General features: G+C 43.4%; 1 pseudogene; it reads left to right on the top strand.

Moving 5' to 3' along the window:
* Nucleotides 1-17,880, top strand: part of LOC127148489 (uncharacterized) — a 37,349-nt pseudogene that overhangs the window by 3,653 nt on the left and 15,816 nt on the right.

Raw genomic sequence — 17,880 nt, 5'->3', positions numbered from 1 at the left:
GAACACAAAGGCACTTCGGTTTGAACCTTGGCTCTGATACCACCTGTCCGGTAGTTATTTTTGTCACCTAACCAACGTGCGGCACATAGGTGTTAGAAAGCACCAATGTAAGTCTTAGAAGTTTTTGGGAGACTTGCTAGACGTGGAAAATGGTTTAAGAGAAGGGCAAAGTAGGCAAAGAGTAGAGAAAGCTAAAGAGAATTGAGAAAACAAGTGTATTATTGTGAATTGCCAACGATTTCCAAGAATGCCTACAAATGGGACACCTAAGGGGTATTTATCATGTGGGTGATCGACTTTGGGCCCCCTAAGCCGACTTAAAAGGTCGATAAAATCGTTCTAGACAGTTCTCGGGTTTTCTTGACGGACATGCACCGACGTCGTACTGTTTCTGACCGACATAGAAGCTTTTAGAGGCGTTTGAGCGTGTCTGGAGGGGCCTAGAGTGCGCACGCGTTTCGCTCGTTGCCATGCTGAACGTCTATAATCGAAAGTTCTAGAAACTTCTAGAGGCATCTCGGGTTTTCTAAGCACGCACCGTGGGGAGCGAACGCGTCTGCCATGCGCGCTATCCGTTCGTGCGTGTGGATGTCGCGTGCATCTGCCATCCCTCGTGCACGCGCGCCTGCCTGTGTCACGCGCCGCCCATGCCAAGCCAGGGCCGCACGCGCTTGGCTGATGCTCATGCGTCCGTGGGCTCCAATGGCCGTGTCACAACCTTTGCGCGTCCTTGCCTGATTCCTTTGGGTCTTTGGACTGTGTGGGACTTGATTGGCTCCTCTTGGGAAATGCTAAGGAGCCTTTATTTTGAAAAATTTATGGGTCTATTTTTGGGGCGTGACAGTAGGCTTGCTTTGAGCACTCTAATTTCTTCAAAGTAACAGCGCTAGAGGTATTACCCGACTAGTTATAGCCAGGAGCGCATCACCAACAGAAGGGACGAGCTTTTTAATTGCAACAACTTAAATATACACTATTGGAGTTGGAATTATCGTGGCTGCTGGCACCAGACTTTCCCTTAAATTGATCCTTGTTAAGGGATTTAGATTGTACTCATTCCAATTACAAGACTCGAAGAGCCTAGTATTGTTATTTATTTTCACTACCTCCCCGTGTCTAGATTGGGTAATTTGCGCGCCTGTTGCCTTCCTTGGATGTGGTAGCCGTTTTTCAGGCTCCCTTTTTAAAATCAAATTCTAATTCTCCGTCATCTTTTATCACCATAGGAGGCCACTATCCTACCAACAAAAGTTGATAGGATAGAAATTTGAATGATGCATCGCTGACATGATGGCCGTGCGATCCGTCGAGTTATCATGAATCATCAGAGCAACAGGCAGAGCCCACGTCGACCTTTTATCTAATAAATGCATCACTTCAAGAAGTCAGGGTTTGTTGCACATATTAGCTCTAGAATTACTACGGTTATCCAAGTAGCATATACCATCAAACAAACTATAACTGATTTAATGAGCCTTTCGCAGTTTCACAGTCTGAATTAGTTCATAGTTACACATGCATGGCTTAATCTTTGAGACAAGCTCTGGCATGATCAACTAGGTAGCATTCCTACACGACTTTGCTACCTGCATGCAAGCCAACGCTGTACGGTGTTTGAGCAACGAGGGGAGCGAGTGTCATTCGTTCGAGCAATGAGCAAAGGTATCACGTTTTGAGGGACTTTTCGAGCATATCATGCCATAAATGCACTTCATTAGAGAGAGCAAACGTCGACGACACGACCTAACATCTATTGAAGATGTCGAGGTGGAACACGATGCTGGCTAAGGGGTTCGTCGTCTACCCGAAGACGGGTGCCGACAGAAAGGGTCAACGAGACGCGATGCTTCCATTGCATGAGGTATCGATGTAAGAACCAATCATTTTTGACTGCTCGAACTTAGAGTTTGTTCGGGAACGTCCATAAAGAGGAGTCGATGGCGATAATTCGATGCTCAAGGAATGAGTTTGCCAACCCAAATTACCGAATCACCACTCATGCGCTGTACGCATCGAGCCCGTGCAATGCTTGGCTGTCCGTACCCCTATGCTACATCAAAGCAAGCAAGGCCGTAGAGTCACCATGCGAGGTCAAGCACGGAATGTTGTGTGTGCTCAATCTGAGAATTGTGGAACCGACATGAACATTGCACCTGAAACACCTTCATTATTATGGGGCAAGCTCTTCTGCCAAACGAGGATCACTAGTAGCACATCCAGTCTTGACAAAGGCAAGCACGCGGGGAACACACCTGCAACAAGGTGCAAGCATTATCCAAGCAAGCCCATCCCCTACCTCGACCACACATCCCGTTTTCTATCCCCATCCGACATAGGGGCGTTAGGGGCACTGACTAAACTAGTCCACCAAGTAAGAAGCAATCGCAAGACATCTCGTATCGTCACTGACAAGTACGCCTAGACTACGCAAACAATGAGGTACAAGCATTATTCAAGCAAATCCATCCGAGTACATCAACTCGATATACCGCTCTCACTCCCTTCAACGTACAAGTCCTTCATTCTGGCCAAACCCCTCTATTGAGCACTAAGCAATCGCAAGTCGTATCGTCATGTCATGAACAAGCACACCTGGACTACATGAACAACTAGGTGCAAGCATTATCCAAGCAAGCCTATCCGAGTACATCAACTCGACATCTAGCTCTCACTCCCCGTCAAACAGCTGGAGGTGGCACTCCAACGAGGTGTCAACACCCCAAGCATATGTGCCCATGATGGATGTAATGTGCTTGAAGGGTTGACACCGCGACATAGGAGTAACCCCACCCCACCCCGCCCATGTAGGCAGATTGCCCTCTATATAGTACATTCTAACAATTTTGGGTCTAGCAGGCTTATATATGAAAAATTCGAAATGTCACACCATCAAGAAAAACTTGATGTTCTTATTATTATGACTGAGACATGATTGTGTTATCTTTTAGACATTCGAGTGAGTGTGCAAAACAAGTTTCATAATTTTTTAACCAACCAATAATGTTTTATGAATTTTTATTATTAAATTATTAAACAAATATAAAAAATAGTAAAATGTTTAAAAAAAATTCTAATTTTTGGACGACATCATTACTTTACATTGGTTAACTCCCAAATTTTTTTTCTATAATAATCCAAGAACTAGAAGATAAATTTGACATCTCATTTGTGTGTTGAGTGGCCATGGGGGCCATAGGTGAGCATGTGGCATGCACGGTGGCATTGGGTGGGCATGATGGGGGTGCATGGTGCGCATCCATTGGGTACAAGATAGTGCCAATAATCTCTATGGTAGGCACCTTGCGCGTGCCCCACAAACTCCTGCAGACACATGGCTCACGTGGTGTCACGGGCATACTTGTCCAAGGCATTGTTTGCCTATGGCCGTATGCCCGAATACCTTAAAATCGCTTTATCTTTATGTCTTGTAAGTAGTTTAGTCTACTGCTTTCATTTTCATGTCGTCGAGCTATAGTGTAAAATTTTGGTATTTTCATATGCAAGCCTGTCAAGGCCAAAAATGCATATACTATAGGGGAGGCATAGTAGTTGTGAATCCCCGACCAAGCCTTGTCGCACTCTTTGCAAGCTTAGCTTTTCTTTGCAATTTACAGTCTTCACTGCTTTCATTTATAACGTTTTCAATGATTTCCTTTATCTCTCATGTTATATAAAACAATTTTCTCAAGAAAGTGAAGGGAGGCTACATCATATCGCGAGTTTGTCCGCAACTTTTGGATTTTATACAGCTGACTTGTTAACGAAGAAGAACAAGTGTTGTACAATCCTGTTTGAAAGGCTATGATTGTGACAAGTGGTATCAGAGCCAAATTGGCTAATTGACAATTAAGATCAAAACATGTTGACGACGACCCAATCGGGCAAGGCCCAAAAAGATCGACTAGTAGAGATAGAAAAGCAGATGCTCTACCTAGTCGAAGTTCTCGACTCCATCCATTTCTTGGAGTTCTGTCTCGAAGAAATTTCCAAGAAAGCTGATACAATTGGTGCGGTGGCTGGTCGTGTCGAAGGATTACCGATATAAAAGTTGTTGGCAAGAGTCGACACTCTAGAAGTGAATGTTGGAAGAACTGGTAACTACAATCGTGGGGACAGTTTGCTGGGCTTTGTTGCCTACATAGAGGAGTGTGTAAATGAGCTAGATAGCTCTCAGAAGACACTCTTAGAGATGTTAAATGGCATGTCAGGGGATTTTCGAGCTACCCTCGATGTCGTTAGGAACGAAGTCGTAGATGTGAACACGAGATTGAATTTCACAATGCGAGCAATGGCAAACCAAGCTCCGATCGGAGGGGCAATTCCCTTTAGTAAGGTAAAGTTTCTGAAACCTAAGTTGTTCTATGGGGCAAGGGATTCAAAGGCCTTAGAGAACTTCATATTTGATCTCGAGTAGTACTTCAAGGCCACAAACATAGTCACTTAGGAAGCCAAAGTAACATTCGCTACGATGCATCCGTTTGAGGATGCCAAATTATGGTGAAGGTCCCGATACATTGACATACAGGAGGGGCATTGCATAATAGATACTTGGGACGCTTTGAAGAAAGAACTTTGCTTGTAGTTCTTCCCCGGGAATGTGGAAATCCTGGCTTGGTGAAAACTGCGTGAACTGACACACACTAACAACATTTAGGAGTACGTAAAGCAGTTTGTTGGGCTGATGTTAGACATACGTGATATGTCAGAGAAAGATAAAGTTTTCTATTTTATCGAAGGGCTAACACCGTGGGCAAGGGCCAAATTATACAAGTAAAGGGTCCAAGACCTCACGTCAGCATATGCAGCAGCCGAATGGTTGTTTGATCTGACTAGTGACTTCTAAGATGTGAGACGTCACCAAAGTTCCTCTCCTAGAAGGAACATGAATAGTCACCCGAGTTCTCTCATAGGGATTGGGGGAGACAAATGTCCTACTAGAGACCGCAAGCCTCACCAATCCAATACGGGGAACACATTGCGAAAGCCTAATAATCAGGACTCACCCAATTGTACCATCGGTTGTTTCATATGTAAGGGGCCACATGTGGCAAGAGAATGCCCAAATAAAATCGTCTTCTATGCTTTTCAAGCCTCTTTAACCACAAATTCAGAGGATAGATCGAGTCAAGCAGAAGGTGAAGTGGGTCAGATAAAAGAAGGTGAGAACACAAGATAAAGGCCTTGAAATTCCTATCATCTCTCTAGAAAAAGGTAGGGGAGACAAGTGTGCCAGTGGAAAAGGGTTTAATGTATGTGGACATCTGGATCAACCAAAAATCGACCAAGAGTACTATGGTTGATTTCGATTCAACCCATAATTTTATAACAGAAACAGAAGCCAGACGTCTATGACTCCGTTGAGAGAGGGATTCAGGAAGAACGAAGGCTGTGAATTCCATTGCTCTACCTATCGTCGGACAAGTGAAACAAACGATGATGAAGTTGGGAGGATGAAGAGGCCCCGTAGACTTTGTGGTTGTAAATATAGATGACTTTGATGTGGTACTGAGATTGGAATTCCTCCTTGAACATCAGGTCATATCAATGCCCTCAGCCAAATGTCTAGTGATTACTGGATCTTTCCCTACCGTCGTGCGAGCAGACATTCGTCAGCCTAACGTGTTCAAAAGGATATCAGCCATGCAACTAGATAAGAACCCCACCCCAGAGGAACCAACATCTGAAGTCATCCTACTTGAGGCGTTGGGAAAATCAGGGAAGAAAGTCCCTAAAGACACTCTGTGTGTCCCAGAGAAGTGCCTTGGTGTGATGCCAAATAGTTGGCCCAAATCTTTGCCACCGTGAAGGATAACCGACCATGAGATAGAATGCTGCAAGAGGCAAAAGCACAGACAAAGAATACTTATCGTATGGCATCGCTGAAGTTACTCGAACTTCGAGAACAGTCGAAGAAGTTATTGAATACAAGATTTAATAGACCAGTACAATGCCCTGGTCCTTTCCATGAAAAAGAAGGATAGAAGCTTACGGTGGTATGTTGGCCGCCGTACCCTGAACAAGCTCGTAGTTCGCTGTAAACATCCATTTCCCATAATCACTAACCTATATGACCGCTCACATGTGGCGAAGTATTTTATGAAGTCAGATACCCGATTGGGATACTGTCGAGTAAGAACGACAGAGGGAGAGGGACCTAAGACGACTTGTGTCACAGGACATTAAGCGTTTGAGTTCCCCATAGTATCATTTAGTCTTACCGATGCCATTGCAACCTTTTATGTACCGATGAACCAGGTCTTTCAAGACTACCCTGACAATTCTACTGTGGTCTACTTTGATGAAATAGTGACCCATAACTTCACGAGGAGAGAGCTCGCAGACCACCTTCAAAAGGTTTTCTAGAAACTGGAAGAAAACCAATCGGATGCCAAGAGAGGAAAGTGTTGCTTTGTGCAAGTACAGATAAACGTATTGGGTCATGTGGTGGAGTTTTACCAAATTGATGTGGGAAAAAGGAAGATTGTCGCAACGTGCGATTGAAGAATACTAAAATCAGTCATGGAGTTTTGCTCATGTCCTGGATTGGCTAATCACAGTAGGCAATTCGTGGAAGGATTTTTAATAAGAGCAAGCTCACTGATTGAGTTGTTGGAAGAAGACATTCATTGGGGTGGGAACCCCGAGCTTCAATGGTCTGAAGTAAGCCATGATGAGGAGCCAATTCTTGGGGTCGCTGATGCTAGAAAGCCTTTCAAAGTTGAGACCGAACGATTTAACTGTATGCTCGAAGAATATCTGCATCATTTTTTTGATGCAGACAAATAAATTGGGTTCAGCTGTCGGATGTAGCCCAGTTCGGTCACAATGCTTAGACAGACTCGCCGACCAAAAGAAGTCAGTTTAAGATTGATGGTAGTAAGCATTTTGTATTGTCGTCGCTTGTTGATCGCCTTTATGTAGGGAACAACCCTCAAGTTCACAGATTTGCAAAGTAATGGGAACAAATGGCTGACATCGTTCGAGCGTGACTAGAAAAACTTAGAGGCAGATGGAGAAGAGGGCAGATCAGAAGCAATGCCCCTTTGAGTTTCGAGCGAATGATCAATTCTCCAATCAATGGGGCAACAATGTCGTATGGTTATCTATCGACCGAAAACAAGAAGAAGATAGAGAAGTTAAAGAAATCCTTGCTGACAGAGTAAGGAAAGGTCTAAGACCCACCATAGAGATGCATAAATTCCTAGTGTAGTGGAAGAACCTCCCTGTAGAGGTAACAAACAGAGAACGTGTCAAAGATCCTGAAGCGTGGAAATAGAAGATTGAAGAGTTTCAGCTTCGTCAGTTGACAAGGACGTTAATCGTTTAGGTAGGGGAGAATGTCATGGGCATACTTGTCCAAGGCATTGTTTGTCTATGGCCGTATGCCTGAATACCTCGAAATTGCTTTATCTTTATGTCTTGTAAGTAGTTTAGTCTATTGCTTTCATTTTCATGTCGCCGAGCTATAGTATGAAATTTTGGCATTTTCCTACGCAAGCCTACCAAGGCCAAAAATGCTAAAATATACTATAGGGGAGGCATAATAGTTGTGAATCCCTGACCAAGCCTTGTCGCACTCTTTGCAAGCTTAACTTTTCTTTGCAATTGAAAGTCTTCAAAGCTTTCATTTATAATGTTTTCAATGATTTCCTTTCTCTCTCACATTTTATTAAACAATTTTCTCAAGAAAGTGAAGGGAGGCTACATCATATCACGAGTTCGTCCGTGACTTTTGGATTTTATACGGTTGACTTGTTGACGAACAAGAACAAGTGTCGCACAATCGTGTTTGAAAGACTACGATTGTGACACTCGGTACCCTACACGCACGCCCTACACATGTTCGCAGATGCATGGCATAAACGGCATCTTGAAACCACGCCCCATGCAGACACATGAGCATGCGACGCACGCCCCACACACGGCTGTAGATGCATGGCGCACGAAACCCTACGCGGGCGCCTCATGAAGACAGATGGGTGCAGTGTGTCACAATAGTAACCCTTCAAACACGATTGTGCAACACTTGTTCTGCTCGATCAACAAGTCAACCGTTCAAAATTCAGAATCCGTGGACAAACTCACTGTATGATGTAGTCTCCCTTCACGTTCTTGAGAAAATTGTTTTATAAAATGTGAGAGAGAAAATAAATTGTTGTAAACATCATAAAAGTGAGCATTGAAGACTGTCAGTTGCAAAGAAAGGGCTTAGTTTGCAAAGAGTGCAACAAGTCTCGGCGAGGGTTGGACTACTCAGGTACACCCTATTGTACATATTGAGATTTTTGGCCTTGACAGACTTGCATATGAAAAAGCCGAAATGTCATATTGTAACTCGGCGACATGAAAACGAAAGAATTAAACCAAACTACTTTCAAGACATAAAGATAAAGCGATTTAGGGGTATTCGGGCATACAACCATAGGTAAACAACACCTTGGACAAGTATGCCCTTGACATTCTCCTCCACTTAAACGATTGACGTCCCTATCAACTAACGAAGCTTGAATTCTTCTATCTTCTGCATCCAGGCTTCTAGATCTTTGACACGTTCCCAACTTGTTTCCTACACAGGAAGGTTTTTCCACTTTACCAGATACTCGTGGATCCTTCGTGTGGGTCTTCTGCCCTTTCTTACTCGCTCGGCCAGAATTTCTTCAACATCTTTGTTTTCTTTTTGACTAAGGTCGATAATTGGGTGAATTACAACATTCCGCTGCAGGTCTTCGGTGTCGTGATGGTAGGGTTTCAGGTTACTCACATGAATTACTGGGTAGATTTTCATCCATGTGGGTAACGCTACTCTGTAAGAAGTATTCCCTACCTTTTTCAGCACTTCTACTGGTCCTTCGTACTTCCTTATGAGACGCTGGTCTTTGCATCCTCGAAACCTGATTTTTTCTGGTCGTAGTTTGATGAGTAACTGGTCTCCCACCCAAAACTCAAGAGGTCGTCGCTTCTTATCTGCCCACTTCTTCATTTGCTTCGACGCCTTTTCTAAGTACGCTCGGGTAATGTCGTTTGTCTGTTTCCACTCCTTCGTGAAATTGAGGGCTTGGGGGTTCTTCCCTACATAGGGATGATCAACAAGGTGTGGCAATACCGGGTGCCTCCCAGAAACAATCTCAAACGGGCTTCTCCCAGTAGATGAAGTTGTCTGAGCGTTGAAATAGAATTGGGCTACGTCCAACAGCTAGACCCAATTCTTTTGCCTTGCATTTACAAAATGGCACAAGTAATCCTCGAGCATGCAGTTGAATCGCTCAATCTGGCCGTCAGTCTAGGGGTGGTAGCTTGAGGATATGTTCAGACTTGTCCCCAAGAAGGAAAATAACTCCGTCTAGAAGGAGCCAATGAATCTACCATCCCTGTCACTTACTATACTTGTTGGGACTTCCCACAACTTAACAACATGCTTAAAGAACAACTGAGCTATTATTTCGGCCGAACACTGCTTGGTGGTGGGGATGAAAGTGGCGTACTTTGAAAAACGGTCAATGATAACCAAGATGGCCTTAAAGTCGCCTACCTTGAGAAGATAAGTGATAAAGTCCATAGAAACACTCTTCCAAGTTCTTGTTGGAACTGGTAGAGGGTCAAGAAGTCCAGCAACCTGAACTTTCTCTACTTTATCTTGTTGGCATATGGGACACGTCTTTGTGTACTGCACGACATCATCTCTTATATTCGACCAAAAGTAGCCCTTCTTCAGCAAGGCGTACGTCCGCTACCATCCGAGATGGCCAGCCCATAGAGTGTCGTGACACTCATACAACAATTTCTTCCTTAAGTCCCCTACACTAGGAACATATAGCCGATTGCCCTTTGTCACTAACAAGTCTTCCTCGACACAAAGCTGTCATTTTTTGCCCGCCTTCACTAATTTCATGACATTCTAAGCGACATGATCTTTCTGTAGGAACACTCTTAAGGTGTCTCTAACTGACCCGCCAATCTCGTTCACTCGGAGGTGAGCTAAAAGGGGTATAGCTGCATGTTCTTGTTTTTGACTTAGAGCATCAGCAGCCTGGTTGCTCGACCCCTTCTTATGTTTGAATTCAAAGTCGAACTTGGCCCGAAATTCCTGCCATCTTGCTTGCTTCGAAGTCAACTTTGGTTGGGTGAAGAAGTGGCAAGTTGCATTGTTGTCCGTCTTCACTACAAATGACAAACCTAGTAGGTATTGTCTCCAGGCCCTCAAACAATGTACTACTGCAAGCATTTCTTTTTCGGACACGGTATATCTCCTTTCGACTGCATTCAGCTTTCGACTTTCGTATGTGATCGAGTGCCCATTCTGTAGGAGCACACCCCCCAACGCGTAATCAGACGCATCTATCTCAACCTGGAAAGGTTTGGTCACATCCGTAATCCCTAAAAGTGGTCCCTCCATCATGGCTTGTTTCAGGCCGTCAAAGGCGACTTGACACTCGGGGTCTCAACTCCAGTGAGCATCTTTTTTCAGTAGTTCGGTCAGTGGGCTTGCTCATTTAGAGAATCACTCGACAAATCGACGGTAGTAATTTTCTAACCCGAGGAAGGAGTGTAATTCTGAGACTGATTTCGGTACTGTCCAGTCGCGTATTGCAGCAATCTTCCCTTCTTCCATCCCAATTTGGCCACACTCTATCACATGGCCCAAGAAGTTTATCTGCTCTTGTGCAAAGGAACATTTTTCTCTTTTGACATACAGTTAGTTCTCTTTCAATTTTTGAAAAACCTTTTGCAGGTGGTCTCTATGTTCCTCTATGATCGTACTATAGACCAGTATATCATCCGGGTAAACCACTACGAATTTGTCGAGATATTCATGGAAGACCTGGTTCAATCAACGTACAAAAGGTTACAAGGGCATTGGTAAGACCAAATGGCATTACGAGGAACTAAAAACGCACCATATCGGGTGACACAGATTGTCTTCGGCTTATCTCCCTCTGCAATTCTCACTTGGTAGTATCCCGATCGCAAGTCCAACTTCGAAAAATACTTCGCCCCATGTAAGCGATCAAATAAGTCAGTAATTATGGGAAGTGGCTACTTGTTGCGAACAGTGAACTTATTCAAGGCACAATAATCGATGCACAATCGTAAACTCCCATCCTTTTTCTTTTGGAAAAGAACTAGGGCCCCATATGGAGCTTTTGCAGGCCTCATGAACCTTGCATTCAATAACTCATCTAACTGTTTCCGAAGTTCAACTAACTCCGGAGGTGCCATATGATAAGCATTCTTCGTAGGCGATTTTGCCCCTAGCACTAACTCGATCTCATGATCAATCATTCTTGGAGGTGGCAAAGACTTGGGCAAACTGTCAGGCATCAAATCACGATACTTCTCTAACACGTACATAATCTCCTTAGGGACTGTCTCCCCTGAATTCTCCAACAAATTGAGTGGGATGGCCATAAACGTTGGTTCATCTCGAGAGAGACCCTTCTTTAATTGCATAGCCGAAATCATTTTTAACCCATCTGGCTGGCGAAGGTCGGTCTGTACAACAGGGGGGTAGATCTAGTGATCACCACCAAGCATTTGGCCAAAGGTATTGGAATCACCTGATGTTCGAGTAGAAACTCCATTCGCAGCACCACATCAAAGTCATCCATTTTTACCACCACAAAATCTATGACGCCACTCCATCCTCCCAACTTTATCATCATTCGTTTTACTAGTTCGATGATAGGTAGGGCAACAAAATTCACGGCTTTCATTCTTTCTGCATCCTTCTTCCAATGGAGATTCAAATGCTTAGCTTATGCTTCCGTTATGACATTGAGGGTGGCACTGAAATCAACCATAGTGCTATTGGTTGGCTTCTGATTGATCCAGGTGTCAACGTACATTAGGCCCCTTTCCACTGGTGTGTTTGTCTCCCCCACCTTCTTCTGGAGAGAGGACAAAAATTTCAAGGCCCCCATTCGAGGGTTATCAACTTCTTCCGTCTGGTCTACTTCCCTCTCGATTTGACCTAGTCCGTCATTTGAATCTGAGGCTAAAGATGCCTGGAATGCATTGAAAGCAGTTTTGTTCGGGCATTCTCAGGCCAAGTGTGGTTCCTTACATATGAAATAACTGAGAGGATGATTGGACACATTCTGGTTACCCAGTCCTCACCAGCTGTTTCCAGTATTCGATTGGTAGGGTCTACGAGATCTCTATTAAAGCGTTTGTCCCCTCCCGCAGTTTTGGGAGAACTTGGGTGGTTGTTCTTATTTCCCTCAGACGAGGAACTTGGATGACGTCTCACATCTTGAGAATGTTAGCCAGCTCAAACAGCCGCACGGCCGCAGCGTACACTGATGTGAGGTCTTGAACTCTTTGTTCATATAACTTTGTCTTTGCTCACGGCTTCAACCCTTCGGCAAAACAGAAAACTTTGTGTTTCTTGGACATGTCGTGTATGTCTAACATCAACCCCGCAAATTGTTTCACATACTTTCGAATGCTACTGGTGTGTTTCAACTCGCGTAACTTTCATCGAGCCAAGATCTCAACATTTTCGGGGAAGAACTGTGAGCGGAGTTCTCCCTTCAAAAGTGTCCCAAGTACCTGTCGTACAACGTCCCTCTTGCATGTCAACATACCAGGACCTCCACCATAACTTGGCATCCTCAGATAGATGCATCGTCGCCAACGTAACTTTGGCTTCCTCTGTAACCGTGTTCGTGGCCCTGAAGTATTGCTTAAGGTCAAAAATATAAATTTCCAGGGCCTTTGCATCTCCTGCCCCACAGAAGAGCTTTGGTTCTGGAATCTTCACTCTACTAACTAGAATTGCTCCTCCAGCTGGAGCTTGGTTTGCCATTGCTTGCATTGTGAGGTTCAGTCTCGCATTCACATCTGCAATTTTGTTTCTGATGACGTCAAGGGTAGCTCGAAAATCCTTTGACATGCCATTTTATCATCTCCAAAAGTGTCTTTTGAGAGCTATCTAGCTCCTGGACACGCTTCTCAATGTGGACAACAGAGCCCATCGAACTGTCCCCACGTTTGTAGCTACCAGTTCTTCCAACGTTTCCTTCTAGAGTGTCGGCTCTTGCCAACAACTCTTGTATCAGTAATCCTTCGACACGGCCAGCTACCGCATCGATCATGTAAGTTTTCTCAACAATCTCTTCGAGACGGGACTTCAAGAAGCGAATAGAGTCGGGAACTTCAACTAACTAAAGCATCTGCTCTTCTAGCTCCACTAGTTGGTCCCTCTGGGCCTTGCCCGATGGATTCACCGACGACATACTTCGATCTTACTGTTAATTAGCTGATTTGGCTTTGATACCACATGTCACAATCGTAACCATTCAAACACGATTGTGCGGCACTTGTTCTGCTCGATCAACAAGTCAACCGTTCAAAATTCAGAATCCATGGACAAACTCGCGGTATGATGTAGCCTCCCTTCACGTTCTTGAGAAAATTGTTTTATAAAATGTGAGAGAGAAAATAAATTGTTGAAAACATCATAAAAGTGAGCATTGAAGACTATCAGTTGCAAAGAAAAGGCTTAGTTTGCAAAGAGTGCGACAAGGCTCGGCGGGGGTTGGACTACTTAGGTACCCTTAGAGTACATATTGAGATTTTTGGCCTTGGCAGCTTGCATATGAAAAAGACGAAATGTCACACTGTGGCTTGGCGACACGAAAACGAAAGAATTAAACTAAACTACTTTCAAAACATAAAGATAAAGCAATTTAGGGGTATTCGGGCATATGACCATAGATAAACAACACAGCGCGAACCTTACACACGCCTGCAGACGCGTGGCACGTGTGCCCATGGTCATGCTGCATTGGTGCACACAAAGGTGCGCATGGTGCATGCTGGGTGGGCATGGGGGCATGCATGGTAGGGGTATGAGAGAGGGCCAATAACCTAAATAAAGGTTTTTTCCATGCATGGTAGATGTATGGTGGTCATGGAATGCACATGGCCAAGCGGAGAAGCAAGCACGCATGCCCATCAGACGAATCTCCATGCTCGTACAAGCATGGCGTGTGCAACACCCTATACGCATGCCCCACGTAGATGAATGGGAATGCGGCACGTGCCCCATACACGGTTGTAGATGCTTGGTAAGCGCGTCCATGCCCATGCTACATTGGTGCGTATGGGGGTCTCGCATGGTGCATGTTAAATGGGCATGGGGCATGCATGGTGGTGGGAGCAAAAGAGTGAATGTAACCTCTAAAGTACTTTTTCCATGTACTATAGGCGTCTGTGTGCAAACCTCGTCCATGGGCCTTCACTTACACACGAGCACCCTATCATGTACTTGGGCATTCAAAGATGGTTTGCTTCAACTTGTTTTCTGGTCTGAGGCTAACCCTTTACTAACATTTATGTTTTTCGTCTTTACATATGGCATAACCTCCATGCAATTGGAAGAAATAAATGAGTTGTTTGTGGGAAGGGTCGAATCAGAGCGACGAAGGGCTGAACCCAGTGGAACGTGGTGAGCAAGGCCACTTACAATACCACTTACAAGCCAAGCACACATACTCCTCAGATGGATCGCCACGGTCGCTCAAGCATGGCGCGTGTGGTGTTACAATCGTAACCCTTCAAACACGATTGTCCAACACTTGTTCTTCTCATTCAACAAGTCAGCCATATAAAATTTGAAATCCACGGACAAACTTGCGATTTGATGTAGCCTTCCTTCACGTTCTTGAGAAAATTATTTTATAAAACGTGATAGAGAAAGAAAATCATTGAAAACATCATAAATGAAAGCATTGAAGACTGTCAATTGCAAAGAAAATCTTAGTTTGCAAAGAGTGGGACAAGGCTTGGTCGGGGACTCAACTACTCTGCCTCCCCTATAGTACATTTTAGCATTTTTGGCCTTGGCAGGCTTGCATATGAAATTGCCAAAATTTCACACTCCAGCTTGATGACACGAAAATGAAAGCAATAGACTAAACAATAAAGAAAACATAAAGACAAGATAAATTAGGGGTATTTGGACATGCGACCATAGGCAAACAATGCCCTAGACAAGCATGTTCATGACATTCTCCCCCACCTAAACAGTTGACGTTGTTGTTGACTGGCGAAGCATGAATTCTTCTATTTTCTATGTAAACCCAAGATTTCCCTAGGATCATTTTCTCTTTTCATCTATTGTTGGGATTACTAAGTTAAAAGAAAAAAATAAAAAAAATAAAAGAAAAAAAAAGAAAAAAGAAAGAAAGAAAAGAGATGAAAGGAAGTGGAATTGGACAGCAAAGCCCACCACCGCAAGTTTATTTTTTTCAGCCCCATTTCATTTCTTTCCTCCATCATTTTCCATCCAAACTTTCAGAGCACTTTGAGGAGGGAGTGAAGGAAGAAGAAGAAGAATTTCGTGGTTTGAGGCTGAAGAAGATAGGAAAAAGTTTATGCAAAGTCAGCCATTGCAGAATCTGGGTGCAACTGTCAACCTCTGGTTGTTTTGTTCGATTTGAGCTATCTAGAAGGAACTAAGAGGTGAGGTTTGATTTTCTTGAAAGTTAGTTCATTTTTCAACAAATTTCATGAAGGAAGCTTGTGCTGAATAGTATGAGAAGTTAATGATTTTTGAAATGGAAAACAGAGCACAGGATTTTCGAGCAAACTAGGAGGATTTCTGGTGTTCTCTGATACTTTGAGTATTCTGGAAGTGCACAAGTTGAATCAGAAGCTCTTTTTGGTATGGTTAGAAAGCTTATTCAATATCCTACAACTTTCATGCAGATTTTGTGAGCTAAAAATGACTTTAAGTGGGGTTAATTGCAGGAGATAGATAAGGAGTGGTAGAGAACCTCGAATTCATTTCTTCAGGTAAGTTGTAGAGTGTTCGAAAATGAAGATTTTTATGTGTATTTCATTAATTTTGGTTAAGTTTTGAGGAAGTTATGGGTGTTCGAAGTTAGATTACCGAATCTGGAAAATCTGGAAATGTGGGTTGTAATGTGATTCTTAATCTAATTGTTTAAAAATTCATAAGCATGGAAGGACAAAACCTATCTATGATTCTAATGCTCGGTTTTGGTTTTTGACAGGCCAAGAGGAAATAGGCCAAGTCTACAAACCGGGGAACTAGATAAGACTGTGAGTGACAAAACAATTTCTAAAATGTTATTAAACAGTTGTTCATAATTACATGTTTTACATGTTTTTCTATGAATGATACATGTTTTTGTGAACAGTTTCAAACATGAGTTTTGAGCTTATATTTTCTAATGAGGGTTATATTCGAACACGTGGCTAATGGCTTAATGAAAAGTAGTTGAAACGATATCTTTTAAAGTAAAGCATGTGTTAGCAAATATTGTATAATGATTTAAAGTTTTTCACGAGGAAATTGAATAAACTTGAGTTTTACAAAAGATAACGATAAATAGGCATGTTTAAATGTTTTCATGTGACTTCACGGAGCTTTCCATTGATTACATGACTGAGATATTGAGCCTGAGGCTATATGGTACCGTGTGCACACAGGTTATATTTTCGTTGTCGACGTTGAGTGTACTCCGTGACAACGATGCTGTCGTGAGTGCTGGTCGGGCCCCACTACGACAAAGACGATGGGAGTGCCGGGTGGGCCCCACTACGACAAAGACGATGGGAGTGCCGGGCGGGCCCCACTACATCGTAGGACTAGAAAACATTGGTTATATTGGGTGTGCCCTACACCACGTAGATCGGTCATGTTAGTTAAAACGTTTGATGTACTTGTTATGCTTTGTTAGATTTTTTTTAATGATGAACTTGGAAAATATTTTAGAAAGCCTTATTTATTACACGTTTATGTTAAATGCTTTGTTTGAACATATTTATACGTCTAAAGGTTTATCACATGTTTCGACGTCCGTATTTATAGTTTTAAATTTAGTCACTCACTAAGCCTCGTAGCTCATTCTTTTCAAAATGTTTCCCACTTTTCAGGTAGAGATTGAGCTCCCGGTGCCTGATACACTGCCAACGTCTGCTGAAAGTTCCGAATCAAACTCCAGTACGTTGTTGGAGTTGTATTTTGAGTCTGTTCATGTTGAAATGTTTTTAAGGTTTAAATAATATCGTCCTGGAGGTCGTAGTCATAAAACTCTAGTTGTATAGGTTTTGGTCGTGATGTTTATATCAGGTTATTTTACAAACCAAGTGATGTCAGGGCTGCATCTTATGTATGTTGGGAAGGTTTTCGTGGTTTCCTCTGTGTGGTGTTTATCGGGCTTAACGTTCAATAGGGTCAGTAAGGATTATTAGAGGAGACGATGTCTGTTGGCTTCACGCTGTCTTTCGGCCTAAGACAACAGGTGGTCCGGGAGGGGGTGTGACAACTTGGTATCAGAGCAGTTAGCTCCATGGGAAAAGAGACATGGTAGTTAGTGTTAAGAAAAAAAATTCAGAAAGTAAATAGTTAGACGTTGGGTCAGTTCAGGTAGAACTAGTGAATTAAGGTCCGAGCATTATTGAGAGGGAGTCCAGTCAGGACTAGAATGTGGTTACAAGTTTAGTATCAAATATCTGAGTTAAGTATCTATAGCATGTCTAATGTGTTGGTATATTATAGGAGTCATGCTACCATGTACCAGCAGACGACGCAGGCAGAATCAGGATGGGATGTAGGATCCTACCCAAGGTCAATCTGAAAGGGGATCTAGTACCCCGAGAGGTCAGAATGAGGCAGGGAGTGAGCGATTTGCTAGATCTGCACAGGAGATTGGTAGGCCAGAGAAAGCAGGGCCTAGTGATCCAGAAAAGATGTATGGGATTGAACGATTGAAGAAATTAGGAGCCACAGTGTTTGAGGGTTCCACGGATCTAGCTGACGCTGAGGTCTGGTTAAATATGCTGGAGAAATGCTTCGACGTAATGAGTTGTCCTCAGGAGCGAAAAGTCAGATTAGCCACATTTCTGTTA

Source organism: Cucumis melo, chromosome 1 (genome assembly GCF_025177605.1).
Source record: "Cucumis melo cultivar AY chromosome 1, USDA_Cmelo_AY_1.0, whole genome shotgun sequence".
In the NCBI taxonomy this organism is placed as follows: domain Eukaryota; kingdom Viridiplantae; phylum Streptophyta; class Magnoliopsida; order Cucurbitales; family Cucurbitaceae; genus Cucumis; species Cucumis melo.
This window is presented reverse-complemented; position numbering and strand designations above follow the sequence as displayed.